Below are 18,512 nucleotides of genomic sequence, written 5' to 3'. Positions count from 1 at the left end.
GGGTGAAGTGCTCAACTACAACTTGGACCTTACCTAACAGACTGAAACAATTTAACCTCATTGTTTGTACCCTCATATTAATCTGAAATGTAAAGGAAGACTTTGCTTTGAGATATTCAGCGAAGGTTCCCCTGCTAATGGAGACTACATGCCATCTTCCAGCCATTTCGTAAAGAACACGGGCAATGTCTGTTTAAATCCCAAAGACATATACTCATTGAGGCATTATTCATCAAAAATCTTTCTGAATAGATATCATAAAATACATAAAACTGTAAATATATATGATTCAGTATAAATGTTTGCTGCAACATTTTTTCATATTCACAAAAATTGGAATGAAAAAATGTCCATGTAGTGGGAAATGATTGACATTTTCTTATACCACCGAATATTACACATTTAAAATGAATGGGTTAGAGCTATATCATTTAAGCTAGAGATATTTGTCCAAAGTATTTACAGAAAAGACTCAGATAAGTGAAAATAATATGTTAATCATTTTTTAAATATGGTGTACAAATAGATAAATATTGTAACACCACAGAGAAAAATGTGAAAGGTTGCATGAGGATGGCAGCAAAAATTAAGACAAATGTGGGAGAAAAGAAGGAAGAAAGAAATAAAACCAAAAATATTTAAAGGCTGCGCATGAATGTTAAAACAAAAACACTTGATAGGATGCCCTGAATGCATTTGTTACTTCAAAAAAATAAGTTTGGGGACATATGTATATATAAGTAACTACATTATGGGAAAGATTGTAGTAAATGATATATGCTATCCGAATTGCCGTTTTTCACTAGCATCTTTCACCTCATCCAGATCTTTTCCTTTATAGCAGTCTTCACAATGTTTATTTATATGTGTTGGATTTTGATTTGCTTTTCTTCCTCATGATAGTCTAAGATCTAAAAAGACAGTGACAAATTGTTTAGTTCAGCACCTGGTGCAACTTAATAAATACTGTTTCATAAATACTGTATGAATGATTGAAAGGAAATGTAGCCATTTTATATATTACAAATGGCAGATAAATAGTTAAATATTAATATGGGTCATGAGGAAACTCCACAGTTGGAGATCAAGAAAAAGAAGCTCTTTAAAGTCCTTATGAAAAAATCCAGAAGAATGTGGTGTAATGGACGCTAACACCACAGAATGCAAAAACCCTCAAGACTTCTAGAAGGAGAGTTACTTTCAGAGTACATTGCTGAAAGAGCAAATTAGTTTTATTGTGGTGGCTCACTCCAATAACCCCAGCACTTTGGGAGGCTGAGGTGGAAGGGTTCCTTAAGGATGGGAGTTTGAAGCCAGCCTGGGCAAACATAGTGGGACCCTGTCTCAAAAACAAACAGATATTTTAAAAAAAGATGAAAAGAAAGAAAGAAAGAAAGAAAGAAAGAAAGAAAGAAAGAAAGAAAGAAAGAAAGAAAGAAAGAAAGAAAGAAAGAAAGAAAGAAAGAAAGAAAGAAAGAAAGAAAGAAAGAAAGAAAGAAAGAAAGAAAGAAAGAAAGAAAGAAAGAAAGAAAGAAAGAAAGAAAGAAAGAAAGAAAGAATTAGATGGAGAAAACAAAGACTGCACACGAAATTTGACATCATGGACATAATTGATGATATGAACACAAGCAAAGCAATATTTAGTGTATTTAAACACAGATTAGCAAATTCAAATATCAATTAAGATAGATATTGTTGTAGCTTCAGATCAGATGCTCGAAGGCCTGCTTCTATGTCAAGTATCACCCTCTACTGACTGCTAGATTCAGAGGAGGTCTGGCATGTTTAAAAAGGAGCTACAATAGCCCACATTCTGAGTGGGAACTCAGTAAGTTATGGCAGCAAATATTTACTGGTATGGCAGTTTCTTCATACTTTGGCAAAGTTTTGTGTCATAGCTCAGCATAGTAGCTGAACAAGATGTCTGAAATTAAGCAAACTCAGAAGAATGAAGGAGGCAGAAGCCAGGCTGAATTCTGTTGTACAATGAACAGGACCTCTTTTCTGACAATATAGCGCATTAAATGCTATTCAGATTATTAATAAAATGAACATCATAGAACTCCCTCCTACATTAAGAAATGGAACATTACTAGCAGCTTTGAAACTATCTGCTTGACCACCAGCACTGCGTATTTTTTTTCCTTTCCACAACTCTTCTCTGAATTTTATGTTTCCTCCTTATTCCCCATTTATATAAAGTTTTAACAAATGTGCATGAATCCTTGGATATTAGTGGGGATTTTTAAGTACTTGAAGACAGAAATTTTTAGGCTTAACACAAACACAATCATAATGTATAATTCTTTTAAAAGATGTATTAATTGAATTAGCTTCCATTTTTTCCTTATCAGGAAGGCTTTGGATTTGTTGCGCTACAGTTGACAGTACATTTTCAATGAGACAATATCACACCCAAGAGGGCAAAAATTAGTTCTTAACGAGTAATTCTAAAAAGGGATTCTTGGATAACAATGAAAAAAATGTCGATAGACATGTAAGTAGATGAATACAAGCAAGTATGTCAAGATTAAAGGAAAACAGCTGACATAGGAAACAAAGTATTTTCAAATAAGAAAGAAAGAAGCACAAAAAAAGAGAGAGAGAGAGAGAGAAAACAAGCAAGAAACTGGAGTGACAGTGGTACAGCCTCTTAGTCATCAGCCAGGTTAGTGTAGTGTAAGGTGAAGGGTCTCAAGATACATATATAAAGAGAAGAGAGTAAAGAAGAATTAATGCTATGATTGCAGAAAAAATGTGATGTAAGTAAGACAAATTGAAGCAGGTAAGAGTTCAAGGACTATGTTACCTACAAACACTACTTGGAAGAAAGCAAAACAAAAATGATTTTATGACACCATCCAGACAAGACAATACTAATCAAAATGAAGGTTTCCTAACATGTGAGCACTAGTAAATGGATTAGTAGTGATTTCTATATTTATTTAAATATATGATAGACACTAAACGTAATTACGGACCAAAAAAAAACAGAATGTGTATGTTATAAAAATCCATGAAGGTGCACAAAAAGAATCTTAACCAGCATGCAATATTGGAAAAGCTAGATGACAAGAAGTGTAACCATATTATTTCCTAAATACCTAATTAAGAAGGTATTAGTGGTGGCTCATGCATTTGATTCTAGCACTTTAGGAGGCCTAGGTGGGAGAATCCCTTGAGCTTAGAAGTTTGAGAGCAGCCTGAGCAAGAGAAAGACCCCCATCTTTACTAAAAATAGAAAAATTAGCTGCAGGCACCTGTACTCCCAGCTACTCAGGAGGCTGAGGGAGGATGATTACTTGAATCAGGAATTTGGGGTTCCTGTGAGCTAGGTTGATGGCATGGTACTCTATCCTAGGCAGCAGAGTGAGTCTCTGTTTCAAACAAGAGACAATAGTAATTATTATTAACCTTTTAATTATTTATAGGAAGAAAGTAAATCTTTTTTTTTTATCTCTCCATCTGTCTATCTAATTATCCATACTGAAAATTCTGTTGGAAGACATGAAAGATTCAGTATTATCTTAAGCATTGATGTCTTGACATCTGAATCCTAGTGAGCCTGGAATGGCCTAAGTGCAAGCTCCCTTCTCCCACTGTACTCCCCTGGATGAGGACCCCTTGCCAAACAACTCTCATCATCATGAGATCAGGCCAGGACTGCCCATTGCTGAATGGCATGGGCTCCCTGCTGCCCTGCTGACTCATCGAGAAAAGTCCATGAAATTCTTATGAGGGAACCAGGGGCCACCTCACTTCTTGTTACCATAAAGCTCCTACTCGGTCACTGTGTTCCGATTGCAACCCCCTGCATGGCATGTAATATCCTACTCTAGGGCAGGAATTACTTCTAATCATCATCATCATTCTATAAACTTGAGACAAAACCCTGTTTTTTTATTTGCAAGGTTTAAAATGTATACTGTATGTCTTTTCCCCTCAAAATTGGAATATTGATTTCTCCACGAGAAAAAACAATTTTATTCTCTTTTCACCTAAGCTCTAAACATGATTATCTTAGTAACTAAAAATATGATTTAATTATAGTCATAAGGAACTTTTAAAATTTAAAGAGTTTTATTTTTAGTAGTTAGATTTGAATATAGATAATAATCAGTTACATAATTCTATAAACTATCATTTTAGAAGTATGTCTGCACAAAAGTTTATGTACAAAGCACTTATGTCCTATTTTATATATTTTTACATTATCATAAAAATTTAATTTTGTCTCAAATCTCTGGAAGAATTCACAATTTTGATTTGAAAAGGACAACAAAGACATTCTATGCTAATAAATGCAATCATGTATTTTCTATGTTATTGAAAGAGGAATATGTATCTCATTTTATGGAGGTGAGAGGTACACAGAGCTGGAGACAAAGTAGAGGGGATTCCACTATATTAAAATTTTATTCATGAATTTCAAAATCCTAAACTAGTAGAAATGTCACAATGATTTCTTTCTCATAACATGACTTTCTGTTTGGTTTGTGATACTGACTAAAAATACATTTTCAGTGCTAAGTAAAGCTATTTTACAAAGACTACAGATTTGGTTTGCTGTTTGCCATCAGTCTTGCTATCAGTATTTACACTAAACACAGAAGAAACAGGCCTTATGAGATAGAGTAATAACAACTAAACTGAAAATTAATGTGTTGGCTCAGCACCTGTATCTCACTGGTTAGGGTGCCAGCCACATACACCAGGGCTAGGGGGTTCAAACCTGGCTCGGGCAAGCTAAACAATGACAACTCAACTACAACAAAAAAATAGCTTGGCATTGTGGCAGGCACCTGTAGTCACAGCTCCTTGGGTGGCTCAGGCAAGAGAATTGGGGTTAAGCCCAAGAGTTTGAGGTTGCTGTGAGCTGTGATGTCACAGCACTCTACCCAGGGTGACATAATGAGAATTTGTCTCCAAAAAAAGAAAGAAAAGAAAAGAAAATTAATGTGTTGTTGTATATATAGGACTTTAAAATGTAAGCAGAGTCCACAAGGGAACAATAAAGAATTATTCATACAGTTTACATTAGTATGCAATTTAGAAAAAAAGAGGTTTGAAGAGCATGTCCACAAAGATTTGAATAGACAGATTTAAAAAGGTGAGAAAAAACTCGGAGTCCACATATTCAAGAATTGAAATGAAGGACAAAAATCCATGATATTGTTGTAGAAACAGGATTTTACAGGAAAAAAGAAACTTGTGGAAATCTACTCTTTGCATATCAGACGACTGACATTATACTTTATATCAAAAGCTATGTTTCTCCCTTTATTTCAATCAGCAGTGAGTTGTGATTTGTCAACAAACCATTTATTCTGGGATATTTATATACATTTACTATAGAAAAATAGGCACTGGTTTTCCAAAAGGTTCAGAATGGCACCAAAGCTACATGAAATAGTAAACTGGAACATCCAAATATATATGACACCCAAGAGAAGGAAATCAAAAGACTGTCAGTAGAGCAGATAACTCTGATAATAAAAGGATTACATCAACTTCCATTTGTGTACCCATAGAGAAAAATAAAAGGCTTTACACTATTATTAATTCATTTTTTACCACTGTGAGGGACATACTAATCACTAATGTCTTCTATAGTTGGAAGTTAACACGATTACCTGCAGAGTCTCCCCCATCATTTTTTTTTTTTAGAGTATTGACGATTGTAACAAATCTCTTGCCAAGCTAAAAAAAAAAGACCAAAATTACCATCACACTGTTACTGATCCCACACATATCCAAAATAATATAAAGGGCTACATTGAACAATTCCATACTCACAGATTTTCCAACTTAAAATGAATGCACCAATTCCCTGAAAGTCACAAACTAATAAAACTATCTCGAAGATAATTATATAACCTGAGTTTAACTTTATTTGTTAAAAATTTAAAAAATTTAAAAGCCTGTCTTAAAAAATTAGAACAAACTTGTTTTATTAGTAGAAATTACCAAACACTTAAGAATGAAATTATACCGCTTCTACAGAAACATTTGCAAAAAATAGCAATAACATTTCCTAACTCATGATATCAGGCCAGCATTACTCTAATACCCAAACTACACAAATACATCACACACACACAGACACACACACACACACAGCTGATCCAGGCAGAAAGCATTTGAAGAAGAGGTGTTGATGTCATCGTGGTGAATGACTTAAGTATCTGGGATATATGCACATGTATCTTACATGTTTTCTGCTCATGCCTGATCCTGAATATTCACTTCTGTTTACATACAGCTTGCTGAGAAAGAGTCTCACTCTCAGACTCTATAGGCTGAAAAAGCCCTGTTCATCATGGGCTGTCTTGGGTACATGAACAATTGCTCTTTCCTAACGTATAATGTGAAAAGAAAGCACCACTGTCACTATATGTGCTCTTGCTAGTCGTGGAGAACTGAGCAGGAAAAGGCTGGTCCTGGTGGCTCACACCTGTAATCCCAGAACTCTGGGAGGTCGAGGAAGGAGGAAAGCTTACGCACAGGAGTTCAAGACCAGCCTGAGCAAGAGCAAGACCCTATCTCTCCTGAAAATAGAAAAATTAGCCAGGTGTTATGTCATGTACCTGTAGTCTCAGGTACTAAGGAGGCTGGAGTAGGAGGATTGCTTGAGCCCATGAGTTTGAGGTTGCTGTAAGCAAGGCTGATACTAGGTGTCTACACTGTGATTATTCTATTGGGGTTTGCTGTAATTTTTATAAGACATTTTTACCTTATATACACTAGAAAATAGCGTCCAATACTTTAAAGTGTGCCAGGTTACATAGTCCAAGTTGAATGGTTGCTTATATTAAACCATGAACTTATTCTAATGTCCGTTGTTGTAACAGGTGAAACTTAAAGTTAGCAGACTTGCTCGTCACTTTATGCAGGATGTCCATAAAGTTCATGTGCAATTTAAAGTTCACAACTATTTGAAATTGCACATGATCTTTATCGATGCCGTGTATTCGTAAATTGGTCAGGAAGAGTAGTTTACCATGTGTGGAATGTGCTGTACAATAAAATATTTTTAATTATTCATTTGAATTTCTTGCCCTTATTTCTATGAATTTTAACATTCGTGTAACAAACACCAAAATCAGGATACAGAATAATTCCTTCACTAACCCCAAATTCCCTGTTTCCTCATGCTATTTCTCACACCTTTTCCCCTGTTAATAATTTCTAGCCACCATTGATCTGTTCTCCACCACCACAGATTTTTGTTTGTTCGTTTGTTTACTGTGAATGTCATGTACAAAAAAGACAGATGGTATGTGACTTTTGGAGATTAACTCGGAATTTAAAAAGGGATAATGTCTTTTAGATTAATTCAAATGGTTGTGTGAATCCATAGTGCATCTCACTTTGTTACCAAGAAAAGTTCTATTGTATGACACAATTAAATTATTCATTCACCAGTGGAAGGTCTTTGGGCAAATTGCAGGACGGTTTTTAGTAATAACTAGAGCTGTTGTGAACATTTGTATATAGCCATTTTTGTGTGAATATGTTTTCATTTATTTTGGTGAAATACCTAAGAATGGGATTACTCAGTCTTTCAGAAACACACTTATCTTTACAAGAAACTTCAGTCATTTTTCAGAGTGGTTATACCAACTTGCATTCCCATCAGAAATGCACAGTGAGTAAAGAACCAGCTAATGCTGGGGGAGACCTAGTTCTACTTCTTTACAGCATTGGTGCTGGTTCTATATTTAAAGGGAATTTTGACGTGGCCAAGACAACCAGCCGCTAACATTTCACTGATGTAGCAGTATCCTGAATCTTTTTGTTTTTTGTTTTATACTTTAGCACGTATGTTTTTAACCAAGCCTTCCAATGTATTTTAAACTTTGCCCATTGCTAATTAACATGGTGTCTTAGGACTGTTCAGATGATTCTTTTACCTACCTTTGAACTATATTTTGCAGAGGATAGGGCAGTAATATAAACCCAGAGTGAGAGTACAATACCTACTATTATCTGTCTTCTGTTAATGCAAACTGTTTCTGGTCTTTGTCCTTGATGACATATTATAGAATATATTTGTTTGTAAATAACCTCTCACTGCACCTCAAACCATGTTATTCTCTCTTTTAGCAAAGATAGATCATTTCAACCACAATTAGAACTACTATTTAGTTGATTTTTCTTAAGTTTACTGTCTTTATCAAGTATCCATTTTGGTTTTGGGGGAGGACAGACAGGGATTAAATGGAGTCATAACAGAGAGCATGAACCCTGCCTGCTCTGACAGGTATACAAAAAGTCACTAATCAGTGCCATTAATCCTGAGGTATTATTTGTGTTCAATACACTGACTGGAGGAAGGAATTGTCATAAATTCACATGATGCTGTCCTTGCTGTAAGAAGACATACAATGTGAGAATCCTGCCGATCTCCAAATACACCTCTTCCATTTAAACATTGGGGGACTAAGGAACTCAGCATTGGATGCACCTGTGGATCCAGAGAATCTACTGTGAGCTGGACTTTAATCAGATTATGTTCCCATTCTAACATTCATATTTTATCTCTTTATATGAAGATAGCGACGGCACTGAGTACTTAATACATGTGTACTATTGAGAGCTATTTGTCCCAAACTATTACCCGATGCACATCTCAGATTCTTGTTAAAGAGATACAGTGACAGCTTGAAATGAAACGACTCCAGATTTGTACAAAATCGTCTATCATTGCAGAAATGAAATACATTGTTAAACCCTTCCAATCACAAGCTTTCATTTACTGTTAGTGACAGTCGCTATGCTGTGCCTACATTTCAGGTTTATGTTTCAATTAATTTCTTTCACCCTCTCTTTTTTCTGTCTAGATTCACTTGGTATTCTTCACTTTCATTCTAAGCATATTTCAAAACCATGAGTAATTAAAATTTAAAGGATGTCACCGATACCGATATAATTATGAGGGTACACAGATGGCTTGTTAAGAGAAGAAAATAAAAAAAAAAATGCCTGAGAGAAGCTGCAAACACTGACTTTCAAACTGGAAACCTTTTTCTCTGCAACATGAGTTCACTGCCAGAGAGTTGTATATGCAGAAACCAGACTAGCAGCTGTAAATACGAATCAGAGGGTTTTAATAAGGGACTTATATCTCAAATGTATTGATCCTTAAGATCCTCCACTGAGCTAATTTCAAAGTTTCCATTTGACTTTAAAGTACATTTTAGAGAAATCAATGTCTTGAACAGCAGGAACCACAGCAAACATTTCTGAGTTTAGCGGATACTCTCAAGAAATCTTTGGGAAAATATAGCACCAACAGATTTGATTCTTAATTCTGAAATAAAGATAATAGTGACTGTGGATGCAATGTGATACTATTTAATGTTCATGATCCTTGTAAAGGTATTTGTCTTACTTCAGTAAATGTTTACTGTCTACTTAGATAGTCATGAGGTTAAGTCCCAAGTTCTTTTGTTTTGTTTTGTTTTGTTTTTTTAGTTGAACTTAACCAAGCATATACAAAAACAATTTTTCTAATCAGAAAATTTATACCTCAATCGCCTCCCTTTGTTACTTACAAAACAAAACATTAAGTGATGTTTGCAGGAGTGTTATTATAAAGAATAAACATTTACTCCTTAAAATTTAATCCACTACATTCCCATTTTTTGGCCATTTTTTCATTAAATAGGAATAAGAAAGGAGATGAGTTTTGAAGTGATATATATAAAGCAAGAAGTTTTGATGTGTTTGGTTAGTAGAAGAATGAATGTAAATAAGAGTATGATTGTCACACATTAGTCATTAAATGTTTTAATTATTCTTACATTTATGTTATTTCCTAAATGTATATTTAATTGTGTGTTCTAACTTTAATGGTAACCCAAATATAGACCTATTTGGGACTATGTCTATTTTTAGGTTACCATTAAAGTTATGAGGCCACCATCACTATACAACTATACATTTATATTTATTATGGTTTGGTTTCACATAATACTACATTAATTGTGTTAGTGATTATAGTGGGGGAAAGAAAATCATTCTAAACAAGTTATCTACAAATAGCATAATAATACTTCATCCATGCCTTTTCTTATGACATTATTATAAGTGGAAGGATTTTCTGATAAAGCAAATATGTGCCATCATTAAACAACTGAGATTTCAGCCCAGATTTAGGAGAAGAATGCCCTTTTATTTGTTTATTTATTATTTTATGTATTTATTTTTTCAGTTAACTTGGCCATTACTTCTGGTGGCTGCCACAGTGAATTTTGTGATGTTGCCTTAGATTAGGATCCAATGCGTTCTTATGCAATTTTCAAATCTCTCAGAAAAAGAGCACCTATTTGTACTTCCAGATATGTATTTTTTAATACTGAGAAAAAATGTAAAACCAACAAACCCAGCAAAGTTAAAGATTAAAAAAGAGTAGTTATCTCATTGTTTTTTCACATGCTGATAAAGGTATCCTAAAATGTTGTTAAAAACAAAAGAAAATTTGGCTCATGTTATTATTATTCACCATCCTTTATGCTAAAATCACACATCCTTTCTTGAAGGGGCAGCAGACTTTCTTAGTCAAATCAAATAACTTTGGATATATGAGTTCAACTCTAATAGCTTTTTTTGCTAATAAGACATCCATATAAAATCACATAAATTCTTTGAAAAGTAAACTCCTTAACTTTGACTTAGGTGTGATCACTTAGAAAAGCAACCATATAATGGTACCAACCCTCAAGGGCTAAAAATGTACCAGAAAACTGTGCGAGTAAATTAAAATTCACTTTTAAAGGGTTTTAATGTCCTCTACAAGTGATATTTCGCTCCTCTGTATACATTCTTTATTCTAGAATACATTGTTCAACACTTGTATACATTTATATAATCCTTATTTTTATGTGTGTTATTTTCAATATAGTCTTTTCCTAGTGTTTTAATACCACTGAATACCACATTCTCATTGAATTTTAAATTCTGCATTTTTACTCAATTATCACCATAATATTTCTCATATCCTCTAGCATTTCTCAATTCCTTCTGTGCTTCCTGACTTTGTTTTATTTTATCATGATACTACAAGTATCTCACCATTTTCTTCAGGTTGGTTATTATTCTTCACTGTCCTTTATGCTAAAATCACACATCCTTTCCAATTGTTCTAAATCACACATTAGCCTTCCCAACTTTTTCCTTTGTTCCCAGCGTTCTTTTCTTTGCAACTATTCATTTGCTTTGCCAGCTACCATCTCCATGAAAAGATTTAGGTTGTGGTGCCTCACATTTTTAGAAAGCTTTTTCCAATCATCAGTTCTTCTGATAATTAGTAAAAAACACTTACCAGCTACTTTCTCTGCTTTTTTGAGTCTTGAAAATGAAATATTCATCACATGTAGGGTAATTTTTGGTTTCCATCTAATTCTTTTATGAACCAGAGCTTCTATTTAAACACCAAAATAGTTCAAAATTTACCACATAATTAAAATATGAAATGGAATCTTAGGAGATAAAATGTTTTTTTCCCCCTAAAATAGAATACAGTCTAGTAGAATTAAAGAAAGCAAAAAATACAGATAAAGCAGTTTGGTTTATATTTTTTAAAGGTCATTACTATTCCTTATTTTTTTTAAAGGGGTATCTATCCTCTATTACTGCTATGGAGAGGTAGTTGCTTAATTTTGTCACTGATTTATATAATCTGCTATCGCTGATGTTCTACCACTGTTAATTTATTTGGCAAAATATTCTTGTTCTTTAAAAAGTCAGCTTTCAAGGTCAAGCGCGGAGGCTCATGCATATAATCCTAGCATTCTGTGAGGCCAAGGCAGGTGAATTGCCTGAGCTCACGAGTTTGAGATCAGTCTGAGCTAGAGCAAGACCCCGTCAAAAAAATCACCGAATCTTGTGGCGCACTTCTAGTTCCAGCTACTCAGGAGGCTAAGGCAGGAGCCCAAGAGTTTGAGGTTGCTGTAAGCTACGATGCAATTGTACTATACCCGGGCAACAAATTAAGACTGTCTCATAAAGAAAAAGAAAAAGAAAAGTCAGGTTTCAAATTCTACAAGAACATTCCTGGAAAAAAAAAATCTTCTTTGGAATCCTGTATGGTGGCTAGTAGCACAATGACAATTAGGGATAGAAAAATAGGGACTCTTAATAGAAAGAGTGAGTGTAAATTTGTGAACCGTCACTGCCGCTGTGTGCGTGTGTATGCAAAAACACAATACTAGAATTTGAGAAATGGGATTAAGCCACAATTATCTTAGTACTTACCAAATGAATAATAACATAATAATTAAATCCTAGTTTTAATTATATGTTTTTCTGGTAAACATAGCGAAGATAGGTAACTGAATGTTGAAAGGAACTTGAAACAAAATTGAAAGAGAGAAAGAGAGAGGAGAAAAATTTCTCACAAGCGTCTTTGCACCTGGAAGTTTTTATTTGACTCCGAAGTCTAAAAGTTAATTGAAAATCCATTATTTTTTTATGCATCCTTAATTTTGAAAAGTATGTGAATGTGGCATATAAATATTTTAAATAACCATATATGCATATTAAAATGATCATCAATAATAAAACAGACTAAATAAACTGGTGTATCTACCAGGTGAACACAAGGACGCAGAGGAGTATGGGAGGAGGCCGTTTAGAATAACAGGATTTATGGATTTTCTAACTACATTGATGTTGTTTTGAGCCCTGAGCCACTTACCAACTTGATTTTGAACAAATTACATCATTATAAACTAACTTTAATCATGTTTTCTTTAAAATGGTGTTTAAAAAGAGCACCTGACCCATACCGCTCTTTCGAGCATTATGTTTTTGTCATGATCATAATCAAAAAAAAAGTATTTAGGCTGGTGTCTTGCACCTGACCAGAACTCACTAAAGACAAAAACTATTTTATTATTAATAATGTTTCTAGGGCCTTCTCTAAACTGTCAGTCAAAACCAGCAGCATGGTACAAAATTAGAATAAAACATTTGGAGTTCTTTCAAAAAAAGAGAAAGCTTAAATACCAGGCAAGATACATGATAAGATCTTTCACTGGAGGGCAGTGCCTTTGTATTTACAGCAGCTGGTTGAATCTAACACAGTACCTAATAGGCGATGAGTATCATCACATCATTCCTTGTAGGATGAATGGAACTCTTTCATATGAAAGCCAACCCAAGTTACAAAGAATTATGCTTAATAGAGTGTGCTTTGAATAATAGGTTATCTCAAACAATATAATAAAACAATGAACATTTTAAAAGGCATAAAATTTTATTGAAAACTGTGTATTAAGGAAGAGGTGAACAAATAATAACAGACAAAATATGCTCTTCAACTTAAATTTTACCCTTTGTCAGTAGAAAGATGTCACTAAAATACCTCTAATAAGATACTTCTAAACTATACCACCAAAAACAATGTTTTCTATAAGTTTTTAAATTGTGTACAGAAAATCATGACAACTGGGCCAACAAGATTGGCAAAATGTATAAAATGTGCTTTTTCTTCACATGCAATTTATAGCATGATGCATATTGTGAGAGACTTACAACTCTAAATATATTACAGTGTAACTAGAAAAAATTAGTAAGCACTTACAATAAATTATTATGAGTAGTATTGTCTTAATATAACTAGACCACATTTTAGATTTACTTATCTCATCTTATTGAATTTCTACTATTCCAATTCTATTTTATTAACAGTTTCCCAGACATTGCAGAGTGATTATCATCATGTTCTTACTATTGCCCATTTTCAAACCAAACACACACATTAACATATGAATCTATTTCTATGGACGGAATTATTGTTTTTCATTCCAGATTAGGCCCTGTTGGTTCATGTGCCAAGGTATATTCTATGACATTAATTATTTCCTTTTATACCCTTACTTCCTTTGTTCTTCTTTTCCTAGGTTTTTAAGGTATAACCTTAAGATACTGATTAAAGATTTGACGTACATGTAAAAAGACATGTCTGCTTAGATTGAAAAACTCAAGAGATGGTACAAAATGGTTGGTCCTTTGGACCTCTAGAATTCTATTGGCAAATAGTAGGCAAGGTACCAAGTTGCAGATGTATACTATTTTTCAAAAAAAAAAATAATAAAAAGAGGAAAGAACGATAGAAAAGATGACTCAGAGGATAGGAAACAAGAGCCCAGCGAGCTGAGTTGAGAGCCATAGAGAATTATTTCTAGGTTTTGAAAACTAATTGAAGAATTATCAACATTTAGCTGGGTGAAAGTCAGACTTCCTTTGGACCATGCTCTCTCTTGGTTTACCCAATTTGCCTCTTTTGGAACAAAACTGTCTGCAGTGAATTATGTCCACCCCATCTTTGCTCCGTCCTTATCCTTGCCTGTCCTATGCCTACTCCAATATTATATGCTGGGTGCTTGTTGAAGGAGGGGGTTGCCAGTTAGTTTAATTTCATAGATCCACACATCTGGAGTTGTACTTGAAGTTCTAAACTTAAAGAACAACATATGTTTTCCTTTATTCATACCTGGACCTGACTTAGATGATGAAATTGTAGACACTGACCTGATGCTACAATGGTTTTTACTTTAGCTGTACTTTGGAGATCATAGAGTACGTTTAGTAGAGCAGAAAGACATGACTCACAGGACACTGAAGGAAAGACCTAGGTGGTCTCCAGAATGACCTACAGTGAAACTTATCTTCTGGTATTCATGCACTTCTATTGTAATTCTTTACACTTGAACCTGGGCTGTACTCTTTTACTAGCTGCTAGTGAGCAGAGTCAGAGTATGGCAGGAGTGATGGGAATTCATTTCTGATAGTAGGTTTCACCTAATGTGCACATTGTGCCCCCCTGGGTGAAACTTTACCTTTGAAATGAAAACAATGGAACATAAACAGTTGTACCCTCATATCAATCTGAAATAAAAGGTGGGGGGTGTTTTCATCTTGGGAACTCTTACATTTCCTCTCTCTATCTCTTTCTCTCTCTTTCTCTCTCTCTCTCTCTCTCTCTCTCTCACACACACACACACACACACATACATTTTGTTCTGAAAGAAGCAAGGTATCATAATGTTTGTCTTCCCATGTGAAGAAGATCACATGGCAAAAAACTGTTGTTTTCAGCCAGCAGCCAGAGAAGACCTGAGGCCTGACAATAGCCATGCCAGGTCCTTAGAAGCAGTTCCCATTTACGTGAACGTGAAATGATGGCAGTTCCATGAGACACTTGAAGGTGGCCTTATGAAAGACCGTTACCTATAACCACACAACTAAATTGTGCTCATATCTCACCATACAGAAACCGTGAGATAATAGGTTTTGCTTTTATCTGTGAAGTTTGGGGTAAATTGTTACACAGCAAAATAAAATGAATACCTTCAGGTTATAAAATGTCTTACTAAACTCTAGCGATGGCTTGTGTAAAGCACTTTTATATAACAAAGAATAAGACCAAATAGCATGATACAGCCCCCAGAAACCATGTTTCTCTTTAACTGTCATGCATTTCTTTCACTATAATGTAGAGAACTATCATATTCATTACCCAGGACATACACATTCAAGTAACAATAATTCAATTTATAAATATTACAAATTTCAAACTTGTCATCCAAAAATTCACTCAATGTCAAAAAAGCTGCCTTCAGTTGTTCCAGAGGAGATTTTAGAAAAGGAAAAGATTCAGGCACAAATAAATTACTTAGTAATAATAAACACATATTACTGAATTGTAGGGTGTGTGTGAATCATCAAACCACCATTTGTAAAATTAATAAAGAGTCATTAGACAGGAAATTTGGTAGAGGCCAGCCATTGTTTCTATGCTTGATGGTCAAAAAAATTTGTAGCTATTTTAATTGCTCCCGTAGATAACATCACCCTTGTGAAACCTAAGAGTGGTCTTTGAGATATGTTCCATACTCTTCATTCCAGTGGACAAACTGATGCCAACCAGACCAGTGGCCCATCTTAGGAACTGAATCACCAGGTTCTACAACCCCCTACCTGGAAACTGCTTCAGCTCAAGAAGATCATTTCTGCTTCTCAACCCTATGGATTCATCTCAAGGAAACAAGCAGATCCAATTGCCTACCTTTTTGTCTGCCAAATTATTTTTACAAATCCTGTTCCCAAAGTTCTCAGGGAGATGGAATGGAGATAGCTCTCCTACCCCGTTGCACACTGTGATATTAAAGTTTTCTGCTGTAACATGTGCCATCTCAGTGTTTTGGCTTCCTCTGGAGCAGTGGGCAAGGAAAATATTGAGCAGTAACAAGTGTGTGTATATATATAGATAGGGGTGTGTGTGTATATGTGATGTGTGGGTATGTGTATAGGAGTGGATGTGTACATATATTTGTGTATGTGTGAAAGGTAGAGGATTTTAATGGAACCAAAATTAACTTATGAAATGGCAGTTTAACTTTTACATGAAGTTAATCAGATTTGAAATGGAACATTTTATTTTGCTTTTTACTTTGAAGCCAAGGACACAATAACTTTAAAACATGTGATTATTGATTCGTTATTTATGTTTAACTACAAAATGAAATGCAGTATTTCCAAAATTTTCAGACGGAACAATGATATTTAGATTCTCAGATGATCAAATGAATTCTGGCCAAAATTTTGATTATCTTATTGTTTTAGTCTTAGAATGAAAAAAATATTATATACATGCACATATGCACATACAAACACATTAATTAATTTTATATGCCAACTTGATTGGGCCATGATGCATAATATTTGGTCAAACGATATCCTGAATGTTTCTGTGAGCATGTTTTAGATGAGATTAGCATTTAAGTCAGTGAACTAGGAATAAAGCAATATGTGCTTCATAATTTGGGTAGGCCTCATTCAAGCAGTTGAAGGCCTGAACTGAAAAAAGACTGACCTCCCTTGAGAAGGGGGGATTCTACCAGCAGATTGCCTTTACCTGAACTGTAACATCAGGTTCTTTCTGGATCTCTACTCTCTTGGCCCACATTACAGACTTTGGACTTGCCAATGACCATGTACTATATGAGTCAATTTAACAAAACAAAGCACGCTCTTTCTCTCTCTTACTTTTTTCTCTCTCTCCTTCTCTATACACATGCACACACACACACACACACAAATCCTATTGGTTCTGTTTAGATCGAGAACTTGGAAAAATAGAGTTTATCAAAGGTTATAACCCAAAACTGATCCCAAGTCTCTTCTTTTCCCAGTACATAACTCACCCTCTTGTAAAATATAAACCTTCCAAGAAAGTTAGACCTGAATTTCAATTTTTAGAGTGTAGCATCTATACAGAGAGCCAAAAAAGTATACTTTTTTTTATTTTTTATTAAATCATAAACACGTAGATCATGTATACATTAATGCATTTATGGGTACAATGTGCTGATTTCATATAGAATTAAGAATGCTTACATCACAGTGGTTAATATATACCTCATCTCATTTACTTAGTTATTGTGTTAAGACATTTATACTCTATACTAATAGATCCGACATGTACCCTTGCATTATGCACCATAGGTGTGATCCCACCATTAACCTTCCTAGATCTGACCCACCCCCTCCCCTCCCAACCCCCTCCTCTCTCCTTCATCTTGGGCCATAGTTGTGATCTATTTTTCATATGAAAGTGTGAGTAATAGGACAGGTGCAGTGGCTCGCACTTGTAATCCCAGCATTTGGGAGGCCAGGGTGGGTAGATTGCCTGAACTCACAGGTTCGAGACCAGCCTGAGCCATAGTGAGACCCTGTCTCTAAAAACAGCCAGGCATTGTGGCAGTGCTATAATCCCAGCTCAGAAGGCTGAGGTAAGAGGATTACTTGAGCTAAGGAATCTGAGGTCACTGTGAGCTATGACATCATGGCACACTAACAAGGGTGACAATATGAGTCTCTGTCTTTAAATAAAAAAAAATGAAAGGAAAAACTGTATTAAAATTGTAATAGTATATACTAATAACATTTTTTATCTTGTATATTCCCTTATTCTCTTGCATCTCTTATAATTTCAGAAGTCAAAGGTGGTTTGAGTATTACAATTATAATACAGGTTTTTTTCCTTTCCTAACATGGGTATACATTTTTTGGCACCCTCTGTCTGTTAGCTGGAAGTTCAGTCAGTTGGATAGAGGCTAGGCTGAAGGACTAAAGTTCTAAATTAATATAAAAATAAATAGCAGCACTATACAGTAGTTAAAAGCATAGAATTTAGAAGTTTCCCAGGGTTTTAATACTAGCTCTATCACCTACCTGGGAGAATGTGGGTTAAGTTATTTAACCTCCTTATAATGAAAACTGTAGCCCTCCTCCCAGAACCCCTCCAGAGGCTTTCAGCTTTTAAGTGTTTTTTGTTCATTTCATCCTCACCTGTGTCATTTGTTTCAAATTGCTGCACCAATGATTCTATTCAAAGGACTCCCTTTTGCAACTAAAGCCCCTTTGCCTACACCAGAAAGCAGGATGTGCCTGGAAGTTTACAACTGTCTAAGGTATTGTTAGTCAATGACTAATTGGGGCAG

This window comes from Nycticebus coucang, chromosome 15 (assembly GCF_027406575.1).
Source record: "Nycticebus coucang isolate mNycCou1 chromosome 15, mNycCou1.pri, whole genome shotgun sequence".
In the NCBI taxonomy this organism is placed as follows: Eukaryota; Metazoa; Chordata; class Mammalia; order Primates; family Lorisidae; genus Nycticebus; species Nycticebus coucang.
The sequence above is the reverse complement of the archived record's forward strand: the minus strand, read 5'-3'. Positions refer to the sequence as shown.